A 27,910-nucleotide genomic window follows, 5' to 3' on the forward strand; every position below is an offset into this window, starting at 1 on the left:
CAATAACACAATAATAGCAAAAAGTAATTTTAGAAACCAGGAAATGATGTCTTGAATTTTTAATCTTTGTTTTGAATAGTACTTTTTGTGCCTTTATACAATTTAATTTTTAATAATGACTGTGTTTAATAACTGGATGACGAAACTCCTCAGAATTTAACACCTGGTTCTTAGAGCCAGCTGAAGCCGGTTACAAGGCAGCTTCAGCACACCACTCCTGCACGCTCTGAGTCAGGCTCTTTAATCTGCCCAGAAACCTAAAATGATCTGCAAGGACATTTAATTTTGGGTCTAGCTCCCCGTTGCCAAATGGCTTTTCCCACTTCCCCATCACTCACTGAAAAGAAAAAGGAAAAGGAAATAATGGTGTATGGGTATATCATCTGTGGCAAATCCTGGGAAGTAAACTGTTATTTTTTAATTTTTAAGATTTCTCAAATATTAATATTAAGGTTGAAAGCCAGTTTTCTGGGGATCCTAAGTCTTGGTAGTAACAAACTAATAAAATTGTTTAAAAGAAATCATATGACAAACTTAAATTTAATACTAAGATTACTAACACACTTTTAAAAGTACTTAAGCATTGAAATAAAAGCTAGTGATTATGCTATTAGATGACACAGCAGAATGTAACTTTTAAAAATGCTACTTTTGTGGGGGGGACACACAGTTTTCAAGGGCAGAAGCCCCTATAAGCCCCTTTGCCTGGCAAAGTAATAAAGCTATTCTTTTCTACCTAAAAACAAAAAATGCTAACGTTTTTTGCAAAAGCAATGTATACCAGAATGCAATGCTGAATAACCAACATTCCTGTGTCCTGAGTTGATAAATATAACAGCATTGCTAGAATGATAGCATACTAAATAGTGGCTTATAACGAGTATATAATTTTATTTTTTCTACATTTAGCCACACCTTCACTCTCACTCATCTAAATATAATTGGCAGGAAATGGTTTACCAAACATCAAAATTTTTCTGTATATGTTGGAAAACTGGAGCAGATGTCACCATTTATTTTTAAGAGGAAACAAACACACACAAACAACACATAATAATACTCCTAAGATTGCAAAAAATTAAGGAGCGCTTAAAGATTGGTTCTCTAACATGAGAAAAACTTACATATGTATAAATTTATTATAGATATTAAACACAAAAGTATAAAATTATGATGGTTTTTAAATGGGTACTTTTAAAATTATAACCAAAACAAACAAATTATAAACAGATGACTACAAAATTATTTTCTTTCAGAATAATTTATATCACTCTTTTGGCACGTTTTACTCATATCAAAAGACAGATGCACAATTTTACGTATGGAGGATTGTTTTAATGAGCTATACACAGTATCATAAAACCTAGGCTAATAGCCAAATTGGCCTGAAGGCCTTACTGATAAATGTAGCTTTCAAAAACAGCAAAAGAAATGGCTTGGATACTCATCAAATGGACAGATTTGACTATAATTCACTAACTCCCTAGTGTGGTACTACATTTCGTTTCAGAATAAAGATTACCTTTGGCTATGGCATCCACTCCAAAGCATGAACAGAGCAGACTGCTCATCTTTCACTTAGCTTATTACACATCAGATAGAGCATTTAGTTACATGTGGCTTAAGGAACAGGTTATGTTTTATACCAGAGAAACTTAGACACTGAAAGGCAAGAATGCATTATTGATCCAGGAATCCATATGGTTAGAGGTGCCGCAGTATAACAAAACCTAATAAGAAAAACAAATAAAATTTACTAAAATTGAAAATGTTAATCCAACCTAAGTTTCAAACAAAAAAGTTAATTTAGCAGTTTATTAAAAGGAAAAGAAACTTATGATTAAAAAGTTAAATATAGTCACCTTGTTGTCACTGTTCAGCCTCTAAGTCATGTCTCTTTGCAACCCCACAGACTGCAGCACGCCAGGCTTCCCTGTCCTTCACTATCTCCCAGAGTTTGCTCAAATTCATGTCACCTTAATTGAACAATATTGAACATCACTAGTAGTAATGAACACACTGATATTACAAACTCCCTGAATGAATGCACTAAAAAGGGCATTCTTTCTCTAAATGCATAACTTCAATTTACTTATATGAATGATCACACAAGATCCAAATCAATACTCCAATACTTTGTAGTATTTTGAAAGTACTTAAAGTACCAAAGTCATAAGAGACCTAAAGAAAAAAAAAAAAAAGACAGAGGCACTGGGGCAGATTGAAAGTGGTTAAAGAGATACGGTAAGTAAATGCCACGTAGGGTCCCAGGATTGGCTTTTGGAGCAGAGAAGCAACGTTAGTAGAAAGGCTACGAAAATAGAATTAAAGTCTGTGGTTCTTTTTTTAAGCATTTTTTTTTAATTGAAATATAGTTAGTTTATAATACTGTGTTAGTTTCAGGTGTACAGCAAAATGATTTAGCTATACAGATTCTTTTCCATTATAGGTTATTATAAAATATAGAGTATAGATCCCTGTCCTATATTAATATATTAATAATTAATATATCATAAGCTATATTAATTAATATAGCTCCCTGTCCTATATATTAATAATTGTCATTTATCTATATTTCATATAGTAGTGTATCTATATTAAGCCCAAACTCCTAAATTATCCCCCGCCTGCCCCAAAGTCTATAGTTTGTTAATAATGATGTGTCAATGCTAATTTCTTTGCTTGTCTCATTGCGCCATGGTTATCTGATGTGTTAACCTTACAGAGGCTAAGACTATACATGAGAACTGTTTGTACTATCTTTTCAAATCTTCTGTAAAATATAACATTATATAAACATTACAAGTTTAAAAAGTTACATGGAATTACAATATACAAAATAAAGAAAAAATAGAAAGCATATATTTTATCATCAAACAAAAGAGACATTTGTTGATTGCTGATCTGTCATTTTCTCTGTCTTTCTTTCAATACTAAGTCTCTGAACACTTGTCTTTGCAAGACAGGAACGTGGAAAAAGGCATATATTCAGATTCTATCTCTATCATTTACTCTGTGATTTGGGGCAAGTAAATGAACTTCCTGTGCCCACTTCCTTTGTTGTACAGATGGGAAGAATAATATCTGCCAAATCAAGTTGTTGTGAGAATAAATGAAATAATGGGCAAAGCACAGAACAGTGTGTGCAAAAGTAAGCACCATTCGACAGAAACATCAAAACAGTCTGGAAGCAGTGATGTCTCCCACTCTGGAAAGTGAAGGGGTTCAGAATGAGCCTGCATAAAATGTACCAGCTTGGCAAGTAGATTATTTTAAGCTAAAAGCAATCCAGACCCTGTGGTTCAAGAAAGACTTCTGTTCCTCCCTAACTATCTAGAGAATTTAAATTGGGGGTGGGGGTCTTTCCCAGAATGGAAATTATGGCCAGAGATTAATTTTATCTGAGTGACCCATCTGCATGGCAGTTCAGTTCAGTTGCTCAGTCGTGTCTGACTCTTTGCGACCCCATGGACTGCAGCACGCCAGGCTTCCCTGTCCATCACCAACTCCCGGAGTTTATTCAAACTCATGTCCATTGATCAGTGATGCCATTCAACCATCTCATCCTCTGTCGTCCCCTTCTCCTGCCTTCAATCTTTCCCAGCATCAGGAAGCAAACATCTAATTACCAAACATCTCCTCTTTTTCTTGTTATGCTGTAAATTACCCTCCTTCCAGTTGAAGCCTCAATCCTTTTCTCATTTCTTAGCTCAGGATGGCATATCTACTTCTTTTTACCCTGTCTTTGAACCCCTCATATATTTGGAGATTTCTGTACCTACAAAATTAAATTTGTTTTTCTCCTGTTAATCTGTCTTATGTCAATTTGATTATTAGACCAGCCAAGAGAACCCGTAAAGAATAAAGGAAAATTTCTTCAAAATGAAATAACTTTCCCTCCCTTTTCTCCTTGCTCTAATGCAGCCGATATTACTAGAATTTGACTCATCTAACCGAGTATCGCTGACCGGAATTTTCACTTCAGAAAGAATAACATGTCAAAGGGCAGAAAATCCCCAGTCCTGGCATCTAAACAAACCCTCCCTAGATGGACTCTCAACTGACTACCTTTCGGCTTCCTGGTCATCTTCCCACCCTGTTTCTCCAAAGCACCTGCTGCTCTGTGAGCCATCCCGAGCCCTTCCCTCTGCTGCTCAACTTGGCAAGTGTTGTTTTCTAATACTTGCAGCCAACCACAAACATGTTGTGTGCATGCCCTGGTACTGTGGGTGTGTTCAGAGACTGTTATCCAATTCCTAAACTGTGGGAGGAGAAGTGCCCTTACATATCAAATGTTGTTAAATCATACTTTGAAAAGAAATGAAGTTTGTTGAGTTGGTGTTTGAGACAATAAATGGAAGAGGAAATCCCATTAGAATGTAGGGAAGGCGCAGTGCTTCCTTGAAGAAAGGTGCAGTGCTTCAGTCATTTCCAACTCTCTGCAACCCCATGGAAGGCAGCCCACCAGGGTCCTCTGTCCATGGAATTTTTCCAGGCAAGAATACTGGAGCAGCTTGCCATTTCCTACTTCAGGGGATCTTTCTGACCCAGGGGTTGAATCTGCATGGTCTCTTGCATTAACAGGTGTATTCTTTACCACTAGCGCCACTAGGAAGCCCTAAGCAGAGGAACCAGAGATCAAATTGTCAATATTTGTTGGATCATAGAGAAAGTAAGGGAATTCCAGAAAAACATCTACTTCCTGCTTCATTCACTACACTAAAGCCTTTAATTCTGTGGATCACAACAAACTGTAGAAAATTCTTAAAGAGATGGGAATATCAGACCACCTTAACTGTATCCTGAGAAACCTGTATGCAGGTCAAGAAGCAACAGTTAGAACCAGGACATGGAACAATGGACTGGTTCCAAATTGGGAAAAGAGTACGACAAGGCTGTGCATTGTCACCCTACTTACTTAACTTATATGCAGAGTACATGTTGGAAAATGCCAGGCTGGATGAACCACAAGCTGGAATCAAGATTGCCAGGAGAAATATCAACAACCTCAAATATGCAGACGATACCACTCTAATGACAGAAAGCAAAGAGGAACTAAAGAACCTCTTGATAAGGGTGAAAGAGGAGAGTGAAAAAGCTGGCTTAAAACTAAACATTCAAAAAACTAAGATCATGGCATCTGGTTCCATAACTTCATGGCAAATAGAAAGGGGAAAAAGTGGAAGCAGTGACAGATTTTATTTGGGGGGCTCCAAAATCACTGCGGACAGTGACTACTCAGGAAATTAAAGGATGCTTGCTTCTTGGGAGGAAAATTATGACAAACCTAGACAGCATATTAAAAAGCAGAGACATCACTTTGCCAACAAAGATCAATATAGTCAAAACTATGGTTTTACCAGTATTCATGTACAGATGTGAGAGTTGGACCATAAAGAAGGCTAAGCACCAAAGAACTGGTGCTTTTGAAGTGTGGTGCTGGGCAAGACTCTTAAGAGTCCCTTGGACTGCAAGCAGATCCAACCAGTCAATCCTGAAGGAAATCAATCCTGAATATTCATTGGAAGGACTGACGCTGAAGCTGAAACTCCAATACTTTGACCACCTGATGCGAAAAGCCAACTCAGTGGAAAAGACCCTGAAGCTGGGCAAGACTGAAGGCAAAGAAGAAGAGGGTAGCAGAGGATGAGATGATTAGATAGCATCACTGACTCAGTGGACATGAGTTTGAGCAAACTCTAGGAGACAGTGAAGGACAGGGCAGCCTGGCATGCTGCAGTCCATGGGGTAGCAAAGAGTCAGACACAACTTAGCAACTGAAGAACAACAACAAATAAGGATACAATTATTGATTGAACCAATAGAGGAAATGACCCCTAGGCTTGAGTTTGTTCTCTAGACAACTCACTATATGTTAAACAGTAAAATTTCAATCTGGATCTTTAGTGGATGCTTCACAAGAAAACTTTGTACTAGAGAGTGGCCATGGCTATCATCGTGTTTTGCATGTGGGAAAAGTTATTTGAGAAGATGGAATAATTACTGAAGGGCCTAGATTACCATGTAAATGCAGGGTTACTTAAGTGATTGATAAGAACTCAAAAGAAATGCATTTGTCTTACAAAAAAACTGTTAATTAAAATTTTAGAATATCCAATTAGTGGCTCAGCTGGTAAAGAATCTGCCTGCAGTGCAGGAGACCTGAATTCAATCCCTGGTTCCTGAAGATCCCCTGGAGAAGGGAAGGGCTTCCCACTCCATATTCTTTCCTGGAGAATTCCATGGACAAAAGAGCCTGGCGGGCTACAGTTCATTGGGTCACAAAGAGTCAGACAGGACTGAAAGACAAACAATTTCACGCCCTTTTAGGCTCAGATTGGGTAATACTTCACGAGAAAGTCAAAATAACACTCAATTAGTTAATCATTTGAAAGTACAAATGAAAGTCTCCACAATGGTTTGTGGATGAATGTATAACAAGAATGTTACATATTGCTAATTAAGAATCAGGAAGTCTAATCAAGAATCATACCATTAATATGATATATTTAAAGATATTCCCTTAAGGTGAATATTTTATTTTTTTTTAATTCATTCTATTGTAATCCTAACAACTGCATGGTTTGGAATTTTACTGTAGGCTTGCTTCATATTTATACAACTGCAAAAAGTAGAAACAGTCTTGGAGATAATTTTAAAACTGTACTGCAACTATAAAATAGTAACAAAATGGGAAATTGCAATGGTAAATACAGATCTAAAAAAACACTTTATTTTAAATTTTCCCTAGTGCCAAAAAGGAAGAGTACTTCTCCCTCTCCCTTTAGCATCTTCCTTAGAAAACTTGAAATTGAAACTGCTTTCTCTGTCTTCTAGAGATGTATATGAATCTTTTAAAAAGCTTGAAAAGCCTTATGTCAGTTCTGCATCTCAGGAATGTATTTCTTAGCGAGCTCAGAAGCATTTCTTTGAAATGTGAACTTCCAGGAGGATGGATGGCACTTGGCTCCCTGCCTCTGAGGGAATTTAAGCCTAGGTGTTCACTTTCATGATGGTTCTGTTACCAAGTCCAAGTTCGTTTTACTCACCGCGTGACAGGCCAATGAATCGGAGACCAGGTGTTGAAGCAAGAAATAGGACTTTATTTGGAAAGCCAGCTGACTGAGAAGATGGAAGACTGAAGTCTCACAAAAAAACCATCTTCTCAGAGTCTGCACGCCGGGTTCTTTTATAGAACAGAGATTGCGGGGAGAGCGGGGAGGTGAGGAAACAAAGCAAAAAGGACAGTAATCTTGCAAATATCTCCTAGAATGCCAAAACTCTGGTAGGGGACATGTTAATTTCATCCTTCCTGCCTTCAGAAGGTGGGCAGGATTCTGAAGAAAGGCACTTTAGTTTAACAGTCACACAGAGGGACAAGATTCTCTGAGGCAGGCCATTATGTATGATTATAATAACAAAAGCCACGGAAAGCTTGTCAAAGAAATAATTCCAACAGGGAGTCACAATTAACTTTTCCCTGCAACACTACTTCTTGCTTGTCATAAAGATACACGAAGTTTTGGGTTTTATTTTTGACAAAGACAATTAACATGTATGCAGTAGATTGTATCTGCCTAGCTGTATAACAGGGTGAGGTTTGTTTCTCCATTTGCAGTCTCCTTAGCAGATTGCCTGTGATGTGCATCTCAGCCTGATTTAATGTTTATTCAATAATAAAACTTTTTCCTTCTTTTCTACATAGAGAAGATTTATTGGAATGTCAGGAGATTTCATTTCTAATTATATTTCCCCAATCCAGATTAGTCATAATAGGGTACAGTGGGAATAATTCCTATAGAATTAGTTGACTTCTCTCTGAATAAACTCAAGCCCAGTTCTTAAAAGCCATGTAAGATATGCCATCAGATACAGAAACATTAAATAGAACACCAACTGATCAATATAAGCTACTAGCAGTTCTGGGGGAAAAAAAATAAAATAAGACTTTTGAATAATGTGGTTTTTTATGTTAATATAAAAGCAGAGTGCACTAGAGAAATGTAATCCAACATATAAGGGAATAATGTCTTTATGACATGATAATGAACAATGGACCACAAACACTTTAAGGGAATTATAATAGGGTACTACCTCTGGGCTTCCCAGGTACCACTAGTGGTTAAGAATCCACCTGCAATGCAGGAGACATAGATGATGTGGGTTCAAACCCTGGTAAGGAAGATCCCTGGAGGAGAGCATGGCAACCCACTCCAGTATTCTTGCCTGGAGAATCCCAAGGACAGTCCATAAGGTCACAAAGAGTAAGACTCAACTGAAGCGACTTAGCATGCACTCACAAAATAAACCTCCAGACTGGAGATGGCTGGAGCCATGCCAATTTTGACACAGTTTTTTTACAATGTTCTGTAAATGTGCCGAGAAAACTTCCGGTGTTAAAGGTGATGATGCTGCCAAGGCTGGAGAGCTTCGATACACGGTTTTGTATGCTGGATAAAGAGGGCATTCACGGTGCTTCATAAAAGCTCAAAGGCCTCTGACGGCTAGTTGTGCACAGTGCAGGAGATCACTGAAAGACATTCTCTCCTCTGTTTTTCTACTCTTCTGTATAATAAGTATGAAACAAAGAAAATTGGGCTTCCAATTGGGTTTTCCAAATAGTGGCACAGACAGTAAATAAACTGCCTGCAATGCAGGAGACTCGGGTTCAATCCCTGGGTCAGGAAGATCCCTTGGAAGAGGAAATGGCAACCCACTCCAGTATTCTTGCCTGGAGAATCCCATGGAGAGAGGAACCTGGCAGGCTATAGTCCATGGGATGGCAGAGTCGGACACAACTGAGTGACTAACATTTTCACTGTTCACTTTCACTTTCAGAGAAAATTTCCTAGACTCTGCTCTGTATAACACCAATCTCCCACAAGACATCATTTAGACTGCATGATAAAAAAGAAAGGAGGAGGAAGGGGGAAGAGGTTCTGTGATCAAATAACTCAGAAAATCCCCCTCTGGAAGTTTTAGGATCTAGGTAAGCATATGAAAGGCTACGAGGATATATGCAGTACATGCATGCTAAGTCGCTTCAGTTGTGTCTGACTCTTTGCAGCCCTATGGACTGTAGCCCGCCAGGCTCCTCTGTCCATGGGATTTTCCAGGCAAGAATACTGGAGTGCCTTTCCATGCCCTCCTCCAGGGGATCTTCCCCACCCAGGGATCAAACGCTTGTCTCTTTTGTCTCCTGCATTGGCAGTGCCACCTGGGAGGCCCCAGACATGCAGTAAACAAACCCAATTAATGAGAACTTTCAAATTATTTGACTGTGGATTCTCCTCCCTTTCATTTTTACCCATTCAGTAATAATGATGATGATAATAGCTCTCACTTATTGGAGACTTACTCTGTGTCACAGTTTTGTGTACATTAAGATTCATCTAATCCTCATAAAAACCATATGAGGAACGTGCTATCATTATCATCTCCATTTCACAAATGAAGAAACTGAAGCTTAGAAGGGCTGAGTAACTGGCCCAAGATTACCCAGCCTGTGGTAGAGGAAGAACTCGAATCTAGAGAGCCTGGCCCCAGTGACTTTGCTCAGCTGCCTCTCCTTCCTTAGCAGAGAGTTGTGCCTGCTCAGAGCATTTATTACCAGGGAAAGTTACTGCTTCCATTTCAACTGTTCTGAGAAATGGAATATTCCCTGCCATATCAGTAAACAAAGGATGTCACAGTCACCAGCAATTGTCATCGCCCAAAATGGTGAGCTGGTGAGCCCTGAGGGAACTCAGAAAGGAAAGACTACCCACCATCTAGTAGCCATCAGACTACAGCCACTCCCCACGGTGAGCCCTGAGGAAGCTCAGGATGTGAAAACACAGGATCCTGGCCCCAGACAGCCGAGATGCATATTAAAGGAATGATTTCAGGAGCCCAGATTCTTGCATCTTCTCATACATAGAAAAGTGCTAAATGCTTTAACTTGGGATAACTGGTTTTCTTTAATTTACAATAAGCTTTTTTTTAATATAAATTTATTTATTTTAATTGGAGGCTAATTACTTTACAATATTGTATTGGTTTTGCCATACATCAACATGAATCCACCACAGGTATACATGTGTTCCCCATCCTGAAACCCCCTCCCTCCTCCCTCCCCGTACCATCCCTCTGGGTCATCCCAGTGCACCAGCCCCAAGCATCCAGTATCATGCATCAAACCTGGACTGGCGATTCGTTTCATACATGATACTATATATGTTTCAATGCCATTCTTCCAAATCATCCCACCCTCACCCTCTCCCACAGAATCCAAAAGACTGTTCTATACATCTGTGTCTCTTTTGCTATCTCACATACAGGGTTATCGTTACCATCTTTCTAAATCCATATATATGCGTTAGTATACTGTATTGGTGTTTTCCTTTCTGGCTTATTTCACTCTGTATAATAGGCTCCAGTTTCATCCACTTCATTAGAACTGATTCAAATGTATTCTTTTTAATGGCTGAGTAATACTCCATTGTGTATATGTACCACAGCTTTCTTATCCATTCATCTGCTGATGGACATCTAGGTTGCTTCCATGTCCTGGCTATTATGCAATGAGGTACCATTTCACGCCAGTCAGAATGGCTGCTATCCAAAAGTCTAGAAAGAATAAATGCTGGAGAGGGTGTGGAGAAAAGGGAACCCTCTTACACTGTTGGTGGGAATGCAAACTATTACAGCCACTATGGAGAACAGTGTGGAGATTCCTTAAAAAACTGGAAATAGAACTGCCTTATGATCCAGCAATCCCACTGCTGGGCATACACACCGAGGAAACCAGAATTGAAAGAGACATGTGTACCCCAATGTTCATCACAGCACTGTTTATAATAGCCAGGACATGGAAGCAACGTACAATAAGCTTTTGATGTTCATATTGCCTACGCTTTGTTGCAAAACTTTTCTATAACCCTGGCTGCCCCATCTCACCTCCTCAGAGTAGTTATCTCGGAGTTGCTGCCTCTCAGACTTAAGTCCTAAAAATTCCCACCGAATAAAACATAACTCTCAATTTTCAGGTTGTGAATATTTTTTAAGTCTACAGGTCTCATTCACGCCTCTGAATGACTTCTACTCCATGGCTGGTTATCCCTGGTTTCCATGCCCATCAGCTGTGCAGCTGTGACTTCATTGTCCCTTCCCTCTGCATTTTGCCCGTGGTTCTCAAGTTAGCCTTCCACGGCACACTGTGCCTCTGTTCACACATCTAGAGAACAGGAATGACACCACCTGCCTCACAGGTTATTGTGAGGCATAAACAAAGACCTGAAGTGAACAGTCTTTTGAGCAGCAGCCTGTGCAGCAAGAGCATGGTGAATACTAACGATGATGATCGCCACCATTATTTATATTATTGTCATTGTTTTCCTCATTGATTCAGACACGGAGTTAGCTTCCATGTGAGTATAGAGAACATCACATGGCTAACAGAAGGATAATGGCATTCAACTACTTAGGGTATGAAGTGACTAAGAAACCAAGGGTCTTCACACCTTCTTTCAGAAGAGCAAGCTTTTTTCTCTCTTGCAATGGAGACTATCCAGTCTAGTCTCTATGGCCTTGCAATAAGTAGAAAGTCCCTTAGAATCTAGAAAAAATAAACTGCCAATCCCTGTTTTCTTTCCTATTGTGATTTTTTTGTGTTTTCATCTGTTTTTATAGACATTTAAGTTAGAAGATGGAAATGAATGTATTAAAGAAAGCCAGTGAGATGTTATTTTTAACCAAATCATGGAATTTTGATTTTAAAAGATAGTCTTCAACAAAGTTTGCATCCTCTAAAAACCCTGAGATTTCTTTCCAGTTTGTTACTTAAAACTCAAGGAAATTGTCTCGTTTGAAGAGAGTGGTTATATAAGTTCAGTGTCATTCCCATTCATGAGTTTTAGAGAAGCCTAATATTTGTAGTTACATGGACTTTGAAAGAACCGTGAAAGAACTTTGAAAGCTTAAATCACATCACTGTTAGCGTGCATCCCTTGATCCATACAGCAGTAGATGGTAACGAGACTGCTTTCCGCGCTTTCCATCTGAAGCTGACTTTCAGTGCCTGGGCAATGCTGGCCTTCCAACCTAAAGCAGTGTCTCTCAACGGGGCTTTGGTGACACGGTCTTACCACTCATTCTCACAGAGATTCTATTATTGTTCTTTCCATCACTGCCCAGAGAAGTAGTATTAATGAAAAGTAATAAATAATAACAATTGCAACAACTAACACTTACAGTGTTTACTCTGTATCAGGCAGTGTTTTAAGCACTTCATATGTATGTGTGTGTGTGTGTGTGTGTGTGTGTGTGTGTGCTGTGAGCTCAGTTGCTCAGTCCTGTCTAACTCTTTGTGGGCCCATGGACTGTAGCCCACCAGGCTCCTCTATACATGGAGTTTTCCAGGCAAGAATACTGGAGTGGGTTGCCATTTCCTCCTCCAGGGGATCTTCCTGACACAGGGATCAAATCCTTGTCTCCTGCATCGGCAGAGAGATTCATTACTGCTGACCCACCTGGGAAGACCTTCATATATATACACCTTTAGATATGTAGGAGAAGGAAATGGCAACCCACTCCAGTACTCTTGCCTGGAAAATTCCATGGATGGAGGAGCCCGGTGAGCTACAGTCCATGGGGTCGCAAAGAGTCAGACACAACTGAGTGACTTCACTTCACTTTTTAGATATGTATGTGTATTGGAGAAAGAAATGGCAACCCACTCCAGTATTTCTTGCCTGGAAAATCCATGGATAGAGAAGTCTGTCAGGCTACAGTCCATGGAATTGCAAAGAGTCAGATGTGACTTAGTGACTCAACAAGAACAACAAATATATGTGTGTGTGTGTGTGTGTGTGTGTGTGTGTGTGTGTGTGTAAACTCATTTAACTTCATCCTTCATAGTAATTATATGAGTTAGAATTATTATTATCTTCATTTTACAGATAAGGAAACTGAGGCAGAGAGAAGTGAAGAAATTCACCCAAAGTCACACAGCTGATACGTGGCAGAGCTAGTAAATGGCATGGCAGAGATTCAAATCCAGGTGGCCTGGCTTCAGAGCTCTTGCTCTTAATCTCAGGCTGTGCTGAATGAGGGTGCTGTGGAATTCCTTATGTCCATGAGAGATGGGGTGGGCAGGAAGGTTGTCACCTCTAGAGCCTGCTCCCCCTTCGAGCTACCCACCTAAGAGTAGCCTTAGGCACGGTAACTCGGTTTGTTGGTTGATGATACTTTTCAGTGTCAGAAAAGACTGATGGGAGAGAAATCTTAAAGGCTGAACCAACAGGATTTGCAAACTGATGGATGGAGAGCGAGTTAGAGCCTGTTTGGTAGAATGTACTGTTAACAGAAATAGAGAATCAGATCTGCCTTCAGGGACCTTCAGTTGCATTCGTGAAAGACCAGAGTATAAATGCACTATTTCAATTCAATGAGGAAAGTAGTATGATTTGCTCCAGGTGTTCAGAAGGACAAAGGAGGAGCACTTACCCAGCTGGGTGAGGAAAAAGGATCATCAAGGAAAGCTTAAAATAGTTGAACCCATTTTCTAGGATTACAGACCCATAAATCCAGTATTTCCTCCTACAATCCATCAATAAAAATGTTTTTTTAATGTTGTCTATATTTATCACAGTTAAACAGAAACACTGCAGACTGTACTAGAGTGAGTCTCGTTTTCAGTTTTCTAAGCATCTATTAATCATGAACTATTTCTGTCAAAACGTCTTATCCATGAACTTTTTTGGGTTTTGCTTTTTATTGTTTTGTGGGTTTGGGGTTTGGGGGTTTCTTTTTACCAAAAATGGGCCATATGAACTCTACATGCTGTCTAAATATACTCTCACCCTTTTATATATTTTAATCTTAAGAATATGCATCACCAAATAGGAAACACAGATGCTATCCTTTCAGAAAAGAGTCGTGAGTAACAGTTTATTCTACATCTCTCAGCATCAGGTGTTCTAAAAAAATCTCAAGAGAGTCAAGTTATTTTTATTGTCCCTAAATATTTGAGGCATAATGTGATTTTCATTGTTTAAATGCTTACTTTAAAATTATCCCCATTAATCCATAAATTGCACACCACTGTATAAATCTACCTAATATCTTTTTAAAAGAAAGCCTAATCACTACCAGATGTTGATGCTGAAGCTGAAGCTCCAATACTCTGGCCACCTGATGAGAAGAGCCCACTCATTGGAAAAGACCTTGATTCTGGGAAAGATTGATGGCAGGAAGAGAACAGGGCAACAGAGGATGAGATGGTTGGATGGCATCACCAACTCAGTGGATGTGAGTTCGAGCTAACTCTGGGAGATAGTGAAGGACAGGGAAGCCTGGCATGCTGCAGTCCCTGGGGTTGCAAAAACATGACTAAGCGACCACAGCAATCACTACCAGAAATAATTCAAGTTAAGAATGGTCTTCAATAATATTGATGGTATCTAGAACCAAGCTATAGCTTGGAATTTATCTAAAAATCAGATCTGTGTCTGCCTTGTTCATATTCTTGTGATAAAAAGTTTGAGTAACTGAGTTGGGTCACTGGGGCTCCTATAAATATGAAAAAGAAAATAAAAAATGATAGAATGAAGAGGCTGGATATATGCTGGTTTCTGAGGTTACCACTGGAGATGCGAGCACCAAGATCAAGGGCATTGAGTAAGGATGGAAGAATGGCACAGTGAGGAAAGACCGGGACTATGATCCAGATATCCCAACTATAGCTTTCAGCTTAGTTTTGTCACCCCCCGAGTTCTGGCCTTCAGCTTCATCATGTATAAAATAAGGCATTGGATTAGATGATCGCCATGTTGAATTCTACAAAATCTGAGATTCTTAACTCTGCATTTGCTGCCTTAATGTTGTCAAACCCTGCCTTTTTGTCATGTGGAAAACTGCATATATTTAAAAATTATAATCTAAAATTTCATATAGTTTCAGAACATCATTTAACCATTTTCTAAACCAGAAATGGGCTGCATTTTACCCAGTGCGAGACTGTTGATCATAACAATGCTACTAGCCTAATGTTTGGAGGAAACACCAGAGATTCTCTGAATTGCTTCTTTAGTAAACAAAGATACCAAGTAATCATTAATTCATCAATACACTTTTAGCACCCCTATGTGCCCAGTTCTTTTCTGAACATTGGCAAACCAGAGATGAATGTTAATGTCATTTCCTTCCAAGGGTTTACAATCCAATAAATGAAAAAAATTACTTCCAATTAAGATACAGTTTTTTAAATGCTATGATAGGGCTGTAAACGGGGAGGCTATGGAAGCTAAAATTCAAAATAAATTAAAAATTCAAATAAATATGTACTATAATGCCATATGTTTCCCTTGTGGCTCAGCTGGTAAAGAATCCTCCTGCAGTGCAGAAGACCTGGATTCGATCCCTGGGTTGGGAAGATCCCTGGAGAAGGGAAAGGCTACCCACTCTATTCTTGGGCTCCCCCTGTGGCTCAGCTGGTGAAGAATCTGCCTGCAATGCAGGAGACCTGGATTCGATCCCTGGGTTGGGAAGATCCCCTGGAGAAGGGAAAGGCTACCCACTTCAGTATTCTGGCCTGGAGAATTTCATGGACTATACAGTTGATGGGGTCTCAAAGAGTTGGACACAACTGAGCGATTTTCACTTCCACTTTCATATTGCCATATAATGATGAAGGTTATTTGTTGTTGAATCACTAAGTCATGTTCGACTCTTTGCGACCCCACGAACTGTAGCATGCCAGGCTTTCCTGTCCTTCACTATCTCCCTGAGCTTGTTCAGACTCATGTCCATTGAGTCAGTGATGCCATCCAACCATCTCATCCTCTGTTGCTCCCCTCTTCTCTTGTCTTCAATCTTTCCCACCATCAGGGTTGTTTCCAATGAGTCAGCTTTTCACATCAGATGGTCAAAATATTGGAGCTTCAGCTTCAGCATCAGTCCTTCCAAACGTTATAAAGAACAGTAAAATAAGATGTGGGAATATAGACTGGTGGAGGAGTCCGTGTTTAGACAGAGTGTTCCATGTTTAATTACTGTCAGGGATAGTCTCTGTGTTGACATTTAGGCAGACATGAATAAAGTGAAAGGGCACTGAGCATATTCAAGTGAATGTTCCAGGCAAAGGGAGCATCCACAGAAAAGTAGAAAGTGACAAGGAAGGGTATAGAGATGAAAGGCTGCTGAGGACTAAATTACGTGGAGCCAGTTGGCTATGATAAGGAGGCTGGATTTGCTTCTGGGAGGATAGAAAGCCACTGAAGGTTTTTGAGTCGAAGATTGACACGGTCACATTTTTAGTTTTTAAGGATGATTCTAGATGCTGTATAGAGAATCTACTATGAAGAGGCAGAGGCAGAGAACAAGAGTTGAAGCAGTGAGAAAAATATTAGAAGATAATTTTTATATTCACGTTACTACACACATACATGGGTGCTCATGTCACTAGATCATGGGTTTATTAATCCATAATGTCATAAATTATATTTCCATATTTATATTATAATGATTATATAAATCACATATATACCACAATATATTATTTTATAATGATACAAATAAAACATCCTTACATACCAAGAGTATCAGTAAATCAAACATATTTTATATATTTTCATACAGAGTTAGATCCAACAGGACCTGCCAGTGGATTTTCTATGAGAGGTGAGAGAAGAAAAGGCTTGTGGAAGACTCTTAAGTTCTGGCTTGAGCAACAATATGAGCAATGATGCCATTTACTGAGATGGCAAAAAAAAAAAAAAAAAGGTAAAGGTTTGGGAAGCAGGGCTGAGAATCAAAAGTTTTATTTTGGACATACTAAGTTTGGGATGAATGTGGATGAGATGTCAAGTAAGCAGCGAGATATCAAGGTTTGGATAAAGTGGTCAGAAAAGTCAAGGTTGGAAACACAAATTTAGAGGTATCATGTGTAGTAAGCCACAGGAGTAGATGCGCTGATACAAGAAGTGGAAAAAGAAGAAAAGAATTACGATGATTGAGCTACAAAGTACCCAAACATTTCCAAGTCATGAGAAGGAGAAACCAGCAAAGGAGATATTGATTAAGAGAAGAGGAGAGTGGCATCGTGGTAGCAGAGCGGTCTACTGCATGGAGTGCTGCTAAGAAGAAGTCATAAGAACTAAAGAACTGCTCCTTGGATTTAACAAGCTGTTCTTCTTGGAACACTGTTCCAGATGGCCACATTGCTGTCAATCTCTTCAGGTCTTTACCCAAAAGTTACCTTCTTGATGATGTTGGCAATGGCCACACTATCAGTAATGTCAACCCACTCTCCCACTTACTTGTGTCCCCTTACTCAGCTTTATTTCTTTTCCTTAGCACTTTTTCACTGTGTAAAAGACTAGACGTTTTACTTATTGTCCATTTTCTTCCTTAGAATTTTAAAGAACAAGCAATAGACACAAAATAGAGTCACTTATGCCAAGCCCCAGGCCACCAAACTGAGACTTTACTTAATTACAGTTTCAGCTCTCCCAGAAATAAAATCTCAAACCCACTCCATCAGGAACAGGCTGATTAGCACTAGGTAGGTAATCTGCCTGATAGACTCCTGCCATCCCCTAAAGGCAAGTAACCTTGCAATAACCCACCCACTTTTCACCTAGGATAACTTCCTTGTTCCCATTCCCTTCTGCTGATAAAAGTCTTTCACCTTGTACAGCTCCTGGGAGCTCCCTGGCTTCCAAGGTGGCTCAGCAGTAAGAATCTCCCTGCCGATGCAGGAGACATGGGTTTGATCCCTGGGTAGTGAAGATCCCCTAAAGGAGGAGATGTCAACCCCCTCCAATATTCTTGCCTGGAAAATCCCACAGACAGAGGAGCCTGGTGGGCTATAGTCCATAGGATCACAAAAGAATCGGACACAACTTAGGGACTAAGCATTTTTTGGAGCTCCTTTCTATCTACTAGATTAGCTGTTGCCCAAATAAAATAAAAATAAAATCAATTTTTTGTTTAAATAAGTGCTTAAAATTTTTAACATGGGTAGTTTGTCTTTCAACAAGAATAAATTCATTAGGAAAGACAGGAATTTCTGTCTTTTTTATTCATTGCTGTTTCCTTAGACATAGAATAGTGCCTGGTATTCAACTGACACTAAGCACTTAGTAAATATTGATTGAATGAATGAACAAATCCATCAATTACTACATCAGATCTAGGAGCTCTACAAATTTGGCCTTCTTTCCTTTCTTTTCAAATCAAAGCTTACCTTTGGGCACAGACCTATCTTCCTTTAGTGAAAAGCAAATACATAAAGGAAGAGATACCTGCATATTTCTTGAAAATGTTGAAAGACTAGCTTGTTAAAAGTTTACCAGATACTATGTAAACCATTGTATAGACTTGATAATGAAAGGATGTATAAGGCAGGGTGGCTACTCTCAAGGGACATTCAGTATGATGGTGAATGAAGACTTGTAAACAGAAAAGCTATGAACAATATTGCCGTAAGTACAAACACAGGTAAAACCAATGAAAAAATGAAAGTGAAAGTCGCTCAGTCGTGGCTGACTCTGTGAGACCCCATAGACTATACAGTTCATGGAATTCTCCAGGCCAGAATACTGGAGTGGGTAGCCTTTCCCTTCTCCAGGGGATCATCCCAACCCAGTGATCAAACCCAGGTCTCTCACATTGCACGCAGATTCTTTACCAGCTGAGCCACAGGGAAGCCCATGAATACTGGAGTGGGTAGCCTAGCCCTTCTCCAGAGGATCTTCCTGACCCTTCGCTTTTATTAAGCTTCTGTTGGCTTTACCTGTTTTTGTACTGTGTCTCCAGACAGCTGGAGAATTGGGTCAGACTCAACCTGTGCATCATGGGGAGCACAATGCCAGAAAAAGTATGAGACTTAAGTCATCTGTTCACTGAATATTCATTGACATCTCAGCACCATATTAGACACCAGGGATACAATAAGCAAAAGAAACACAGCCACTTCCCCTAAAGAATTTGATCTAGCAGGGGTTATGATCTATCTGTGTGAAGGCAGTGCTTCAAAGAAGCATCTGTTAAAATGCTTTAAAGGTCCTCAGTCAACCAATTCTAAGTAGCTGAATTACACATCTCACCAGCCTACACTGAAAAAGCAGATGCGATGGTCTGATGAATGGTTCTTAGTGAAAATATCCAAGCACACCTCATCGCTGGCCCAGTAGTTACAGAAGAGGTACAAGGTTTTATTTGAGCAAAGGGGGACAACGGAGCTATATACATTTTTTTTTTTTTTAAGAAATGCATTTAGCTTTGGCATTTCAAACTGAGACGTGGCGCTGGAAGGCTAGATGCTGGGATGAAAAACTTGTAAATTACAACATTTCAGTATTTTTTTTTTTTAGGTTTTCAGATAATTTATTTCTAAGTACTGGCCACTTTCTGTATGATATTCCATTGCACTTGCCAATTTCCAAACTGAAAAGATTCCAAGGAACCCAATGCCCTGGCTTACAGCAGGAGAAGGGAAAACAAATTAATTTTCAAGGGTTAATGCTACAAATTCTTATAAAACAGTTGGAAGTCAAATGCAAATAAGTATTTATATGGTTGTGTAATTTTTATTAATAATTTTATACTTATAAACTTTTTATAAGTATAAATGTCTATACATTAGTCAGGGAAAAAACTTCAGGCAATCATGCTTCCCTCAGGGAAGACCACCATTACATCAGACCATTTCTCAAATCTTTCTAAGCTGCCATGGCCTTTCATTAACAGAGCCCATGGAGAGAGAAACTTACTTCTCAGATTTAACAAGGTTTCTGAGTCTGAAGAGTGTTTATAAGGAAGCTGACCAATTAATCAGGAACCATGCAAGGTTTTCAATATTTTCTAATGATTAAAGTTAGAATTCTCTCTTTTTAAAAATGGCATCTAGTAATCTATTTCTAATAAAAATTTAGAAGAATACACAGAAATGTGTGCAACTGTTGTCCAAGAAAAGAGTAATATGACATTGACTTTCATGACTATTAAGAAAATATAATCCTTCCCTCCACACCTCCAGCACAAATTCTTAAAATATCAAAGCATAATCCTCATTTAATTCTGTCAATAACATATTGGAGGAAAAAGCATTTAGGTAAATAAATGGAGAGATTCCCGGGGTCAAGTGTGTTTGCAGTGCAGCAGTAATAACAGACGTGTTGAACAGTGCTGACAAGCCAAGGGGTGGAGACAAAGGAGATAATTTAGGGGTGGGAGGGGTAATGAAACCACTTCAGAGAAGGCTACGGCATCGCTGATCTCATAACTATTTTTTACACAACTCACTAGTATTGTTTTCCTGTCCAGGCTGTAAGCTATACTCCTCCTCTCATGCTATTGCTGCTGCTGCTGCTGCTGCTAAGTCGCTTCAGTCGTGTCCAACTCTGTGCAACCCCATAGACAGCAGCCCACCAGGCTCCCCCGTCCCTGGGATTCTCCAGGCAAGAATACTTGAGTGGGTTGCCATTTCTTTCCAAAGCATGAAAGTGAAAAGTGCAAGTCAAGTCACTCAGTCGTGTCCAACTCCTAGCAACCCCATGGACTGCAGCCTACCAGGCTCCTCCGTCCATGGGATTTCCAGGCAAGAGTACTGGAGTGGGTTGCCATAGCTTTCTCCGCCTCCTCTCATGAGAAAGGTACAGATGCATAAAACTAAGTTGGCAGGATATGTTTTGTAAAAAAAGCCACTTCGGAGGTTCCCATCTATTTCTTTCTCTCCACACCTACAAAGGCAACTATGTCTATGATTTCCATATATGACATTCCTTCTGGCCATGGGGAATGTGCTCAACCACATAGAGAAAAAACTGGGCGTGCAGTCAACACCCACAGAAGTGCTTCTCAACAAATGATGGATGAGGAGTCCAGAGAAATATACCCAGCTTTCTTCCTCCCAGGTTTTGATAGCTCTGAGGCGTGATGTATCTATTCCACTTCTGCAGGCCCAAGTCCATCGCCACATCTGGTGAGTGAGTTGATAACACCCCATTTAGTGTCTTCTTCCCCTTCCCCCACTCTTCCAGGTGTGTTTCTTGGGATCACCTCCCAAACGAACCACTCTGCATGTAAATCACTATCTCTGGGTTTATTCTGAGATAACCCAATCTGAAATACATGGCAGAATTTATGCTTCCACTGTACACAGGTTTTCTTTCTTTATTTTAATTGAAGGATAATTGCTTTACAATATTATGTGGGTTTCAGCCATATCAACATGAATCAGTCATAGGTATACACGTGTCCAGAGAAGGCAATGGCACCCCACTCCAGTACTCTTGCCTGGTGGGCTGCAGTCCATGGGGTCACTAAGAGTCAGACATGACTGAGCGACTTCACTTTCACTTTTCACTTTCATGCAATGGAGAAGGAAATGGCAACCCACTCCAGTGTTCTTGCCTGGAGAATCCCAGGGACGGGGGAGCCTGGTGGGCTGCTGTCTGTGGGGTCGCACAGAGTTGGACACAACTGAAGCGACTTAGCAGCAGCAGCATACATGTGTCCCCTCCCTCTTGAACCTCCCTCCCACCTCCCACCCCATCCCACTCCTCTAGGTTGTTACAGAGCACCGGACCTGAGCTCCCTGCAAATTCCCACTGGCTATCTAATTTTACATATGGTAACGTATATGTTTCAATGCTACTCTCTCACACAGGTTTTTAAGTGTGGGTCAGAGTTCACATTATAAGTATATAAACAGGTTAGACTCTGAGAAGCTTTTAATTAGCCCATGTGTTGGGCAATCAGAAGTTATACTGGGAGTTCATATAACTTTCTCCCCGTGAGGGATTAAGAGCCAAGAGGATTGCTCTCCTCCTTTAAAAAAATTAAATTTATGTGTGAAAATAAGTTGTTGGGTTTTTTCCCACATTGGACAATAGCCAGAGCAAGACTGTGACCCATAAGAGAAGAAAAACAAATGAAGTGATCTTTACACTTTCTCCAAGTTATTGCCTAGAGGCAGCTCTAGAGGCACAGGGAAGGAGAAGCCTAAGAAAGTTCCCTAGGGCTTCCCAGGTGGCACAAGTGGTAAAGAATCCACCTGCCTTCCCAGGAGATGCAGGAGACATGGGTTTGATCCCCAGGTCGGGAAGATCCCCTGGAGGAGGAAATGGCAATTCACTCCAGTATTCTTGCTTGGAGGATTCTATGGACAGAGAAGCCTGGTGGTCTACAGTCCAAGAGGTCACAAACAGTCAGACGAGACTGAGCAACTGAGCACTCAGGCACAGGAAGCTCAGGGTCTCACTGTCTCCTGCAGCAGAGGAGTTCAAGAGGGCTGAGGCAGCCAGAATTCTTGAAGCAGGGTAGCAGAAAGGGGTGAGCTGCAGAGAAAGAGCTTCTGAGATCTGAAGAGAAGGCCTTTTGAGATTTTGCAGGATGCTGATCAACATTCCACACAACCATGGAAAAAATCCTCCTGAGGGAACTCTCAGAGATCAAATCAGATTAAGAGGAGTTTGCCTCTTCATGCACCAGAGAGGAAAAAATTGATAATCCATGGAACTTGGATCGAGTCCTCAGAAAGCTGTCACCTGAGTAATCAGTTAAATTAGCCCTAGATTAAAAGCTGCTGTGGTGGTGGTGGTGTAGTCTCTAAGTTGTGTCTGACTCTTCTGACCCCATGGACTGTAGCCCATCAGGTTCCTCTGTCCACGGGATTTCCTAGGCAAGAACACTGAAGTGGGGTGTCATTTTTCTCCTCAAGGGGATCTTTCCAACCCAGGGATTGAACCTGGGTCTCCTGCACTGCAGGCAGATTTTTTACCAACTGACCCACCAGAGAAGCCCCCAAAGCTGCTGTGGACCTGCCAAAATAAAGCATAAAAGCAAGATTTGAAAAGGTCAATGTGATCTGAAGTAGCTTAACTGTGCACTAAAACCAAGCCCAACACTTCTATCCCCTTGGCTTTCATGTCTACATCATCAAAGAATAAAACAGCACAAAGTTCAAAGAATTCTACATCCAGTAAAACTTACCAGGTATGTAAAGCAGCAGTGGAAAATATCAGTTAACAGAAACAGACCCAAGAATGGCAGAAAAGGTGAAATGAACAGACAAGGACCTTAAAGCAGAACTTGATAAATGGGCTCAAAAGTGAGGAGAAGGTACATACATAATGGGGAGAGAAATGGGAGACATTAAAAGATCCAAATGGAGCTTCTGATTATGAATGTCTGAATGTCTGAAAGGAGAAATTGCAAAGAATGACAAAGACTTCACTGAGCCAGTAGGATTGCACCCACTACATCCCCCTCTGGCCCCAGGCCTCAGGGACTTTGCACTGGCTGATGCCTCTGCCAGGAGTCCAGATTGTGTCTGACTTGCTCCCTCATTCCCTCAGGTCTGTGCCCTGATGTCCCCATCTCTGGGAGGGCCTCTGTGCCTATCCCATTTAAACCCCTATTCTCCAACTTACTTCTCAACCTCCTTCCCTGCTCTATTTTTCTCCATAGAATGCTGTGCTTAGTCACTCAGTTGTGTGACTCTTTGTGACTCCGTGGACCATAACCCACCAGGTTCCTCTGTCCATAAAATTCTCCAGGCAAGAATACTAGAGTGGGTTGCCATTTCCTCCTCCAGGGAATGTTCCTGACCCAGGGATTGAGCCCACGTCTTCTGCGTCTCCTGCACTGCAGACTGATTCTTTACCCACTGAGCCATTGGGGAACCTCTCCATAGAATATCTCACCATACACCTTGCTTCCGCTTGTGGTAAAGAACCCACCCGCCAATGAAGAAGACTGAAGACACTTGGTTTCCATCCCTGGGTCGGGAAGATTCCCTGGAGAAGAGAATGGCAACCCACTCCAGTATTCTTGCCTGGAGCATCCCACAAACAGAGGAGCCTGGCCAGCCCAGTCCACAGGGTCAAAAAGAGTTGGACATGATGGAAGCAACTTAACATGCACTTTAATGTATGTGGTCTTTCTTCTGGCGGGGTTTAGTCAATTTTCCTCACTAAACTATAACCTTCATGAGGGCAGAGACTTTTTTTCCCCTGCGTTCGCTGTCTCCGTAACATGTACTTCAGTTCCTGGCACATCATACGGGGTCAAAGAATATAGGTCAAGTGAATATTTTAGAAAAATAACTCTGGCTCCAATGTACACTGACAGTCTATCACAACACAAAAGAAATAGAAAACAAAGTTTTATAAAAATGTGACACAACATCTTTTGGTATTATACCTTCTGACATCACTATATATCTTCATATTCGTAACTGTATGTTCTCAGCATTTCCCTGCTCCTTTTCTCTCTTGTTATAAACCAAAGATTATTTTTTTTCCCCTCCCCTGAACAACACAGAAACCAAAACACTCAAAAGTTCTAACGGAAATGCAAAACAGAAAAATTTGATAGCAACACAAACTTTTTTAAATTTCCTGCTCTTAAAGATTAGGTGCCACATTAGGAGCCCTAATATAGATGAGTTAAGGCCATATTGGAGAGGAGAGGAGAGGAAAGTTCAGCAGTGACTAACTGAAAAAGAAGGCAGGGCTAAGGTCTCAGGAGTGGGAAGGGAGAACAGGACCATCTGAGGAGCATTAAGAAACATTGAGTGGTCCTACACTGGACACTGAGCCCTTAATGGAGAGATGGACACTTTTTGTGAGTCAGGATGTGAAGAAAAGCTTCACCCTTCAGATAAAGTAGAGCCAGGCAGAGCCAGGTAAGAATTTCCCTATTAGATGAGATTTTTCTTTAAATGAGAAAAAATTATTAATAAAGAGCAGCACTGACTGACGAACCTAGGACTGGAATGCGAACATGATTTTCTTTGCCTATAAACTATTTAATGACACAAGGAATCGCATGCCAAAGACTTGGATAAGAGAAGCGACCTAATCCACTCTAAGAAGAAAAGCACAGTCAAATTCTCATTAAAGTTAGAATTTTTAATAGTTTCTACTACGAGTTCTTCTTTAATAATGAGAATTTCTTACATCTTAGTCATTTGATGACCCTGCATATGCAATTCTAATTATTTCTTAAGACATTCTTTGTAAATTTTATTCCTAGGACCTCTGCCTTTAGAAAAAATGACTTCTTGTATCCTTAGTATTGAAAGAAATCAATCTCAACCTGCCAAAGTCTTGGTTATCAACCTTCAGTGAGCATGGGAATCCATTAGAGGGCTTGTTAAAGACTGAATGTGGGCCCCACTCTCGGAGGTTCTGACTCATAAGCCTGAGATGAGGCCTGAGCATCTGCAGTTTTAACAAACTCCTAGATGATGCTGATGCTGCTGGTCCAGGTACTACAGTTTAAGAGCCACTGACTGAACATTTTAATTAAAGAGTTATAGGCATTTCTGGCTTCCATTATCTGCTTTGTCTCTCATACAACTTACAACGCAAGTTGCTGGCACATGGTGGGCTCTCAGTAGATCTTTGTTGAATGAATGAGATTGGCTTATTTCTAAAGTCATATGAAAATCATCAAGTATCATTATATCCATATGAATTTTTTACCAGTTATAAAGGCAAACTTCTATTTTATGAACATAGCTTGTAAATGAAATTGACATTATAGAATAAGACTTAGCTTTCTGTGTTATTTAATAAGTTAAGGCTTTTATTCTACACCATAAAAAACACAGGTGTTAAAATACTTTCTTTAATTATCTTGACCTAATGGGAAAGTTGAACTGATAGATAAATCAGTAACTCAAGTCAATGAAAGGCTAAATGATATCATGGTTTCTGGTATCAACTCAAGTTTCACAGTTCAAAAACCAAAAAAGGAAAGTGGGGTGCAAATACTTAAGACTTCACATCACATACAGCAACATAAGAAACACTGAAAACAAAAAAACCTGGGCTGGATCATCATCAAACATTTGTTGTAAGCTAATGTTTTTGAGCAGATGCCACAATAGGTGGTCAATAATAAGAAGATGCAGTGAAGAATATGTCATATTAAACAGTATTTTTAACTTTTTAGTATTATACTTTGTGAGACACTATTACATTTTGGGGTTATCAAAATAAGAGATTGTCATTTAAAAATGATTTATTTCTAAAAGAGGAAAAAGAAACCAGTAACTATAATGATGACTCAAATAATACTACTCAAAGAATCACATAAACAAGCAAAACACAGAAATTTAAAAAAAAAAAAAAAACTTCCTATCCTAACACTTAATACCAGGGATCTATTTTCAGCAAAATCACACCATCTGTCTTGTTCATTCAATATTGCTCATTCAAACCTTAATATTTTTTAATCTGGTTCATATTTAATTTGTAAATCTGCTGGCTTTATAGTTATATAAAAACTGTAAACACATAGACGTTATATAGAGTTTTATATGTGTACACATTTGAATAGCTTCCATCACAGCTCAGTCGGTAAAGAATTCACCTGCAATGCAGAAGTCTGCCTGCACTGCAGGAGACGTGGATTGGATCCCTGGTTAGGAAGATCCCCGGAGAAAGAAATGGCAACCCGCTGCAGTATTCCTGCTTGGGAAATCCCAGATAGAGGAGACTGGTGGGCTACAGTCCATGGGGTCGCAAGAGTCGGACACGACTTAGCAACTAAACTACCACCACACATATGAATAATTTTATTAAAAAATGTTTACTGATGAGAACTTTGATCCTGTAATTGTTTCCATAGACATTATCCAATGTTATCACTGTCTTAAGCACCTTTCTTATATCCAATCTTGCCTCAAGTCTATTCCTTTCATTGCAGCCAGAGTGATAGCCGTAAAATATAAATCTTATAATGACCCTTCCCTCTGATAGACTTTTCAATGGCTCCCTCTTTTCGTCTGGAAAAACTCTAAGTTCCCTAAGATGACACAGAATGTCTTCATGTCCTGGCCCCCTCTTATCTCTCCAGACTCCAGGCTGACATCTCCCTGCCTCTACCCACAGTCACTTGAACCACTGCTGATTCTGTGTGTGTTCTTACTTGAATCAAATGTTTGTTCTCATTGTTCTCATTTGTCTTATTTGCCTGAGCTGTTCCATCTGCCCAAAATGCTATTCCCATAATTTCACTGGACTTACTTAATTCCATGTTTTTGTAAGATTCAGCTTAGATATCAATTCCTCTCTAAGTTTTTTGCTGACCTCTTCCAGAGCACTCTAGACTACCCATAGTAATATTCATCATAGTCACACTCAATTATCACGTTCTATTTTCTTGTTTGCATTCTGCCAGAGTTTGCAGACTTTTCCAGAGCTGTATCAATATTAATATTACTGAATTCCTCCCAAAATTTTGGTGTACAGAATGGACTAAGCAAACTTTCTAAAATATAAGAATGAAACTCAATGATAGAATAAATAGGTCTGAATCTTAATGAACCCTGCCACCGTCCCATTAACTGCCACTGAGACCCTCCTCCAGCCAGCAGGAAGACTGGAGTGCTGAGCTGTAGTAAATATCTGAAGCCCTTCCCTGATCATGCCTTCGCTCCTTGCAGACACTAAATACTTACCCACATGCTTGAACTAGGAACTACTCCACTATCTCCTATTCTGGAAGCTTCACAAAGGTAGAAACTATGTCCCTCTGCATCCCAGTGCCAGGCACATTGTAAATACTTAGTAAACACTGGTTGCTTATTGTAACCTAATCATGGTTACTGACAAGCCTTATTTCTGGTCATGGTTGTTGGTTAGTCGCTAAGTCGCGCTAAGTCGCGTCTGACTCTTTTGCGACCCCATGGACTGTAGCCCACCAGGCTCCTCTGTCCACGGGATTTCCCAGGCAAGAATACTGGAGTGGGTTGCCATTTCCATCTCTAGGGGATCTTCCCAACCCCGGGATCAAACCCACATCTCCTGCATTAGCAGGCAAATTCCTTACTACTGAGCCACCAGGGAAACCCATGTCTGGTCATTAGTATATGATCAAAGTTAATTCAGACAGCCAACTGGATATTTCCTGA

The 27,910-nt window shown here is 40.1% G+C and overlaps 1 protein-coding gene across 11 annotated transcripts in view; it reads right to left on the minus strand.

The window, feature by feature from the left end:
* MAPK10 (mitogen-activated protein kinase 10) overlaps positions 1-27,910 on the minus strand; it is a 619,928-nt gene that overhangs the window by 284,090 nt on the left and 307,928 nt on the right. The gene's annotated exons all lie outside the window — the stretch shown is intronic.

Source organism: Bos javanicus, chromosome 6 (genome assembly GCF_032452875.1).
Source record: "Bos javanicus breed banteng chromosome 6, ARS-OSU_banteng_1.0, whole genome shotgun sequence".
Classification (NCBI taxonomy): domain Eukaryota; kingdom Metazoa; phylum Chordata; class Mammalia; order Artiodactyla; family Bovidae; genus Bos; species Bos javanicus.